Raw genomic sequence first — 9,046 nt, 5'->3', positions numbered from 1 at the left:
ATCTCTCTGGCAGGAGGGGCCTGCTTCCTGCGGGCCGTACTGACAGCCTGTCGTGGGTGATGTCATGGTCAACGTGGCAACAGTGTCGCACCGGACGGGGAGTGGCCGCCCCGTACGGCGCACTGTGGCCACGCTTGCTTTGGGATTCGGGGGTGGCAGGCTTCACTGTAGCCACGCCCCATCTTATCGCTCTTATATGGGTGCAAACTTTGAGGGTACGAGCCAGGGCGCCTGCTAGGAATCGGCCACTCTGGTGGCCGACTGCTAGGAGTCGGCCCTCTCTGAGAGAGCTCTTTTAGCCTTGCCGCTTTCCAGCAGCCGGCCGGTAGGACAGCCGGCCAAGAGAAGGTGGCCCTGCGTCTTGGATGCTCGAGGGCTCAGTCGGCCTGATAATTTTTGAAGAGCCGGGGGGAGCCAGATAGGCTACCCGTGGTCATTTACTCCGACAGTAGTCTCCGAAGCTGGTCGGTCTTCGCGGTTGTCGGTGTCAAAACCGGCGGATCTCGGGTAGGGGGTCCCGAACTGTGCGTCTAGGCGGATGGTAACAGGAGACGAGGGACACGATGTTTTTACCCAGGTTCGGACCCTCTTGATGGAGGTAAAACCCTACGTCCTGCTTGATTAATATTGATGATGTGGATTACAAGAGTAGATCTACCACGAGATCAAGGAGGCTAAACCCTAGAAGCTAGCCTATGGTATGATTGTTGTTCGTCCTATGGACTAAAGCCATCCGGTTTATATAGACACCGGAGAGGGCTAGGGTTACACAGAGTCAGTTACAATGGTAGGAGATCTACATATCCGTATCGCCAAGCTTGCCTTCCACGCCAAGGAAAGTCCCATCCGGACACGGGACGAAGTCTTCAATCTTGTATCTTCATAGTCTTGGAGTCCGGCCGATGATGGTAGTTCGGCTATCCGGACACCCCCTAGTCCGGAACTCCCTCAGTAGCCCCTGAACCAGGCTTCAATGACGACGAGTCCGGCGCGCATATTGTCTTCGACATTGCAAGACGGGTTCCTCCTCCGAATAATTTATAGAAGATTGTGAACACCAGGATAGTGTATGGCTCTGCAAAATTAAATTCCACATACCACGTAGAGAGAATAATATTACACAAGATCAATCCGCTGACGTATTCTGCGGCGTGATGTCACACCACTTCCAAGCCTTTACTCGAATTGTTTTTATTGTTCCACCTCAGCGCGTTTAGCGAGGTGGTTTCCTTGGCACGTCTTGTCGAAGCAGAGATAGTGTTCCTCTTATTCCGGGATTCCCATCAATACGGACGTGGGTAACCCAACCGCGCCATTGATTGTGATGCTTGGGAGATAAGCGAGTTTTACAAGGCCGGTGGGGACGCGTGTTTCTGTCCGCCCATATAAGGGGATAAAGATCCAACCTTTTTACCTGCGCCTTCTTTCTCCTTGGCTTATCCATCTCTACGAACTCGAGCTCTAGCGCCCAAGCCCGCACATCTCACCTCAACCTTCTCCAAACATGTCCAGAGCAGGAGGCAAGTGGATGGCCTCCTCCGTCACGGAGAGGCATATCCAGAAGCTGCGCAGCGCCGGATACTTGTCCAACGACATCGCGCATCGGCTCCCCGACGAGGGAGAGCTCATCCCCACCCCTAGGCCCCATGAGAGGGTAGTATTCCTTCCCCATTTCCTCCGCGGACTGGGCTTCCCACTTCATCCCTTTGTCCGGGGGCTCATGTTCTACTACGGCCTAGATTTCCATGATCTGGCCCCGAATTTTATCCTCAACATCTCGGCGTTTATCGTCGTGTGTGAGGCCTTCCTCTGCATCCAGCCCCACTTCGGCTTGTGGCTCAAGACCTTCAGTGTCAAGCCGAAGGTTGTGAAGGGCAGCCAAGCGGAGTGCGGAGGCGCCATGGTGGGCAGGATGTCCCACGTTACGTGGCTGGAGGGTACTTTCGTGGAAACCATTAAGGGGTGGCAATCGGGGTGGTTCTACATCACCGAGCCGCGTGATCCTGAATGGGCAGCGGCCCCCGTATTCAGATCCGGCATCCCCACACGGCTCACCTCCTGGAAAGAGAGCGGCCGGATTTGGGGCGATTCGGAGGAGCTGACCGGACTTCAAGCCTGCGTCCAAAAGCTGGTGGACAAGAAGCTCAAGCTTGTCAACGTAGTCCAGGTCATGCTCATCCGCCAGATTCTCCCGTGCCAACGACGGGGCTTCAATATGTGGGAGTTCGATCCGGCGCAGCACCAGACTTTGAATGGGCTCTTCGACACTACGTACGAAGAGGTCTGGAAGGTGCTGTTCAAGGGCGCCGAGGCTCCCACATCCGCTACCGAAGATCGCGGATTCAGCTCGCAGCGTCCAGCTGACGAGGTAAGTGATATTGTCCTTTACGGGACGCTTGTTATTCATAGTTTGACTCTATGCGGGATCTAAACTCCCTTTCCTTTGACAGGACTGGCTGAAGAAGGCTGCACAGGCTATCTGTCCGGCCCCATTGCCAGAGGACCCAGCTGACGCCCGCCTAACGGGGCTGCTGGCTCCGGCACCCCACGTGGTGCCGGAGAAGAAGGCCAAGAAGAAGGCCACGGGGACTCGGAAGAGTTCCCGTTTTCAGGTGCTATCGGATGATGAATCCGAGGCCGACTCCTCCCACCAAGGCGAGGAGGAGAAGAAGAAAGCCTCTCCCCTAGCGGGGGGAAGGGAAGAGAAGGAAGGCCTCCCCAACAAGGGAGGCCGAAGGGTCTAAGAGGGGAAAAACTCTTCCCCCGGACTGTTCCGCCAACGCCAGTGATGACGACGAGGACTGGCCTCCAAGGGCCAAGCCTCTGGCGAGATCGTAAGTATCCGGACTCCCGAATAACTTCAAGGTTTTCGCTTTCCGCCACATTATGTCTTTCTAATGCCGCATACAACCCTGCAGTCCGCCTAAGGATGATCTCCCCACTTCATCGAGCGGGTCCTTAGGGGCGTCGGATATGGATTCTCTTCCGACTGCCTTCACCCCCCGTGATGCGGACGATGCCGAGGTGGGATCCCAGGAAGGGACCCACCAGGAGGAGAGGGCCCCGGAGGTGTCGCAGGACAACCTCCCGGACTTTGCACCGGACTCAGCCCCGGAACCCATAGTGGCTCCAGAGTCCGGCGGGCGACCCCTTCGGAAGAAGGGCAAGACCACGACGCCGGCTGCCTCCATCCAACCGGAGGTGCCGGATAATTTGCTGGAGGCGCTCAACGGCGCCTCCATCGAAGAGGAACACCGCACTATTATGAGTGCGGTGATTCAGAAGGTTCAGCTCGCCAAGAGCGGCTGACCGAAGCCTACAGCAGCCTTCTAACAGGCTTCGAGGTAAGAATTTCAATATATGTAAAATGGTACCGCATAGACAGTAGCCCCTGATGCTCGGTTCGGTGTTCGGAAAGAAAAGCCAGACTGAGGATCTTTAGAAAGATAAACGCAGGAGTCATGAAAATATGTCAATATGGGATTGCAGGCTGTGCTGCTGACCTCTGCCGCACTGACTGCGGAGGTCAATACTTTGAAGGAAAACCTCGAGCGGTTCGAGAACGAGCTCGGCCATGCCAAGAAGCAGCTCGAGGAAAAAGAAGGTGAGTAATACCTTATGAAAATTGTACCTTACAGAAAAGGATTTGGTTGCAAGAAAAATGACAAGGATAACTGGGGTATTGCAGGGGCCACTAACAAGGTGGCGACCCTGAAGGAGGCGGTGGCCGCGACCGAACGCAATGCGGCTGCGGAGCGCACCGAGCGAGAGAAACAGGAGGCGCGGGTGGCAGAGGTATAGCAAGAGCTCCAGGATCTCGTGAGGAAACATGAGAGCCTGGAGCATGACTCGAAGACTCGAGAGTCTGAGCTTGCAACGGCTCTTGAGAGTGCCAAAGCCGCTAAGGCCGAAGCCTACAAGGCCCTCCAGGAGATCGAGGCGGTAAAGAAAATAGCAGCGGGTAAGGCATTTTTCATGCAAAGTAAGCATGTGAGTGTTAATTACCTGTCGCTTACCCGAATTCGGAGCTCTCCAGGAGCGTTTGCAGATCTTCCTCGCAGCGTGTCCGATGTTGCCGCATTCTACCGGGCCGAGGAAGGGAGCTCGACGGAGAAGTTCTTCTGGTCTCAGTATGCTGAGGCCGAACATCCGGTGCCCCTTAGCGACCAGCTGAAGCAGCTGGTCGAGCTCCACAAGGCGGCCGAACAGGCCATGAAGGGCCTCATAGTTCGGCTATGGCCTAAGGAGGCCATGCCTGGGAGCTACTTCGGCCTGGTGCGGCGGCTGGTGGATGCGTGCCCATGGGTTGAAGTCATCAAGCACTCCGCCTGTATTGAAGGTGCCCGTCGGGCCCTTGCCTATGCAAAGGTGCACTGGGGCAAGATGGATGCCCAGAAGCTTGTGATGGACCCACCACCAGAGGGCAAGGAGTATCGTATGCCCGAGATGTATTATAAGAGTGTGCTGAAGGGCGCCCGCAGTATTGCGGGTGAGTGCTCCAAAGATGTAATATTTGAGTAGACTCGCATTTTGTTATCCTGTGCGCTAAAAACTTGGTTCATATGCGCTAAGCAACGCTTGTTAATTTAAAATATTACCTTCTGTGCGGCTGTTTATCAAATCTGAGAGATGGCAAGTCGTCGGCTTCAGCCCCCATGCCACGAGTGCTGGGGTGTTCGGGATAAACTCGAGCGCTCTTGTTCCCATTTTTGGGTCCATCTAGGGAGGCGCTCAACACAACGAACAAGGCAACCAGACTTATAATGCTTGAACATTCTCACGTAGCCATAGAATTCTATAATTTTAAATTTCGGCAAAGCCCCTAGTTTTCGGAAGGCCGAATTTGGGGCGCTATCCACGCCTTGGCCGGACAGAATCCGGCTCCTCGCTCGAAGCGGCATAAGTCTTTAGGGACTCGCAAAGAACCTCTCGAAGAGCGACCAGCTCTCGCCTCATCATGACGGTCAGTTTTAGCTTTCTCCACTGAGGCGTTAACCCAGTCAACTTGGGCGCAATCGCAGTGGTTCTCCCAGTGCTACCTTAGCCGATAAAACGGAACGTAAGGTACCAAAACATGGGAGCCGGGCAAACCCAACTATTGACCCAAGAACATGATTCGGAGCCGATGCATATAATGCTATAAGTTCGGGGGTGCCGCACTTGTGAAAGTGTTCGGACTTATCACACCATAACGCGGGAAAAATAAGCCCCTGGTGTATTTAGCCGTACCAAAACGTACGGATGCAACATGTCATAGATGAACATATGTGTAAGAAAGAAATGCAATTAGAAGCAAAAATGTGCTGCATTGCTTTATTCAATAAAAATTGCTGTAAGTGCAGGACGATACAAGTGGTGCGGTAAGCAAGGGATGGGACTGTTTAACATGTCCCCCTCCAGGGGTAGGCTACGGAATAATGCATAAAACAAATTTAATGCTCATGATAGAGACCACCTGGATTTTCGTTGTAGCCTTTCTCCTTCCCTGGCTGTTGCATCGTGGGTTCCGCATGTCTGCTGCCGGACAGGGCCTCTGACGAACGGAGTCCTGTAGGTAAAAAATAAAAGAAAAAGAAAAAGAAGCGACACACTTAAGAGCCCCTGGTGCGGTTGAGCCGCAGTCTGGGCTTATCGTGGTCGAGCCCCTTGCCCCATGCCCATGGTATCTTCAGAGCGTAATGGAGTATGCGAAGGGTCTGTCTTAATGTTTTACAGGGGCTGGGGTTGGGGCCGCACTGCTACGCGTGCTCGGAACGTGCCAGGTGGTCGTGTTGTAGGTTACTCCGGGCACGCTTAGCTGTGTCCGGCCGCTTGGCAGCCGGACTCGAGAATTGCCTAAAAAGGCTGCTTTGTACTTCTGCCGCGAGAGCCGCTGTATGTTCCTCCGTTCGGAGGGAGCGTTTAGTGTTTCCGTTGACCGTGATGACTCCTCTAGGGCCTGGCATCTTCAGCTTGAGGTATGCGTAGTGCGACACCGCGTTGAACTTTGCGAACGCGGTACGTCCGAGCAAGGCATGATAGCCGCTGCGGAACGGGACTATGTCGAAGATTAACTCCTCGCTTCGGAAGTTATCCGGGGATCCGAAGACCACTTCCAGTGTAACTGAGCCTCTACAATTGGCTTCTACACCTGGTATGACGCCTTTAAAGGTCGTCTTGGTAGGTTTAATCCTTGAGGGGTCTATGCCCATTTTGCGCACCGTGTCCTGATAAAGCAGGTTTAGGCTGCTGCCGCCGTCCATCAGGACTCTGGTGAGATGAAATCCATCGACGATTGGGTCTAGAACCAATGCGGCGAACCCACCATGGCAAATGCTGGTGGGGTGGTCCCTTCGGTCAAAGGTGATCGGGCAAGAGGACCATGGATTGAACTTCGGGGCAACTGGCTCCATCGCGTATACATCCCTGAGTGCACGCTTCCGCTCCGTTTTGGGTATGTGCGTGGCATATATCATGTTCACCGTCCGCACCTGTGGGGGGAAACCCTTCTGTCCTCTATTGTTCGGCGGTTGGGTCTCTTCCTCGTCGTCGCTATGTAGCCCCTTGTCGCTGTTTTCGGCAATTAACTTGCCTGCCTGCTTGAACACCCAACAGTCCCTATTGGTGTGGTTAGCTGGTTTTTCAGGGGTGCCATGTATCTGGCACAAGCGGTCGAGAATTTGGTCCAAATTGGACGGGCCCTAAGTTGTTCTTTTGAATGGCTTTTTCCGTTGACCGGGTTTAGAGCCTCTGAATCCGGCATTTACTGCCGTATCCTCACTGTTATCACCGTTAATACAACGTTTGTTTTTGTTGTGACGCGACCTTCCACTACGGTCCTTGATATCCGGACTGCCAGCATTTTTATTGAGGTTGTTGCTGCGTGCTAGCTAGCTGTCCTCACCCGCACAGAAGCGGGTCATGAGTGATGTAAGGGCTGCCATGGATTTCGGCTTTTCCTGTCCCAGGTGCCGGGCAAGCCACTCGTCGCGGATGTTATGCTTGAAGGCCGCGAGGGCCTCGGCATACGGACAGTCGACGATTTGGTTTTTCTTGGTTAAGAACCGTGTCCAGAATTGTCTGGCCGATTCATCTGGCTGCTGAATTATGTGGCTTAGGTCATCTGCATCTGGTGGTCGCACGTACGTGCCTTGGAAGTTATCGAGGAATGCGGCTTCCAGGTCCTCCCAACTCCCGATTGACTCTACTGGCAAGCTGTTAAGCCAGTGCCGGGCTGGTCCTTTAAGTTTGAGTGGGAGATATTTGATGGCGTGGAGATCGTCTCCGCGGGCCATGTGGATGTGGAGGAGATAGTCCTTGATCCAGACCGCGGGGTCTGTTGTGCCATCATAAGATTCAATATTGACGGGTTTAAACCCTTCTGGGATTTGATGATCCATTACCTCATCTGTGAAGCACAGTGGGTGTGCGGCGCCTCTGTACTGGGCGATATCGCGACGGAGCTCAAAAGAGCTTTGTTTGTTGTGTTCGGCCCGGTCGGACTTACTGTGTCCGGGGTGACGGTGATCGTCACGTATCGTGGGGCGCCCACGTGATCCATAGATCGATCTTGATTGTCTTGCCTTATCCTCCAATATGTCTCGCAGGTCCGGAGTGTTCCCCTGTGGCCTTGTGCTTTTCGAGCGATGCCGGGGTACGGGTCTAGTGAAGGGCCTTGAGGCCTCTCTGTCGCGACCACGGGGTGGTCGATCAGCCGTATTGTCTCCTGGTGAAGCGGGATCATATGCCTCCACCTCTAATCGGGGGAGCATCTTACGTTTGGGGTAGCTTTTGGAGGGGCGTTCAAGTTCATGCTCTTCGGCCGCGAGGACTTCGGTCCATCTGTCGGCTAGCAGATCTTGATCAGCTCTAAGCTGCTACTGCTTTTTCTTGAGGCTGTTTGCCGTGGCCATAAGCCTGCGTTTGAAACGCTCCTATTCGACGGGATCCTCAGGCACGACGAATTCGTCGTCGTCGAGGCTTGCCTCGTCTCCGGAGGAAGGCATATAGTCCTCTACCTCTTCTTCGGCCGCTCTCTCATGAGGGCTGGCGTCCCCCTCCTCCTGTGCTGGATCTTGCTGGAGTGGGTTGTCTTCGGCGCTATCCGGTGTATTATTGTCTCCGGTGCTGGAATCCTCGTTCTTGCTATGGCGAGATTTAGAGCGGCGCCGCTGATGCCGGCGCTTGGGCTGTTTCTTGGAGGGGTCATCCTCCGCTATTCCTTCGTCGTTCCCATGCTTTGGGATATCCACCATGTATATGTCGTATGAAGAGGTGGCTTTCCAGTGCCCGGTGGGCGCTGGTTCTTGGTCGTCTCCGGCATCGTCGTCCATACCGTCGATGTCCTCAGAGTCGTAATCTAGCATGTTGGTTAGATCGTCGACAGTGGCTACCAAGTGGGTGGTGGGTGGGCTCTGAATTTCTTCGTCGTCCGCATCCCAACCGTCCTGGCCGCAGTCCGGCCAGGCCTCTCCTGATAACGAGAGGTACTTTAGCGAACTCAAGATGTCGCCAAAAGGTGATTGTTGAAAGATGTCCGCCGCGGTGAACTCCATGATCGGCGCCCAATCGGATTCGACTGGAGGGGGCGCGGGAGGTCCGGAGTCCGGCAAGGAGTCCGGCACCTCGGAGTCACGAGCTTTATGAGGGACAAGATCGGTGTTTGGCTCTATCGCCGTAGAGGTTGCAGCCCCCGAGGTGGTGTCTAGCCATCCATCCTTGGTCTGCACAGCCGGCTCCGAGTCGAAGATCGGAGCGGGTTCGAGTGCGGCCTCCAGGGTACTATCCGGCTATAGAGCTAAATCATGCCCATCGTGACAGTATGGCACGCTCGGCTGTGGCTCGAATCCGTCAAGGATCAAGTCCCCGCGGATGTCAGCCGTGTAGTTCAAACTTCCAAATCTGAACTGACGGCCAGGGGCGTAGCCTTCGATCTGCTCCAGCTGGCCAAGCGAATTGGCTCGCAGTGCGAAGCCGCCGAATATGAAGATCTGTCCGGGGAGGAAGGTCTCGCCCTGGACTGCATCGTCGTTGATGATCGAAGAAGCCATCGAGCCTATCAGTGACG

The sequence above is a fragment of the Triticum dicoccoides genome, chromosome 6B (assembly GCF_002162155.2).
Source record: "Triticum dicoccoides isolate Atlit2015 ecotype Zavitan chromosome 6B, WEW_v2.0, whole genome shotgun sequence".
Lineage (NCBI taxonomy): Eukaryota > Viridiplantae > Streptophyta > Magnoliopsida > Poales > Poaceae > Triticum > Triticum dicoccoides.
Note: the sequence above shows the minus strand (reverse complement) of the source record.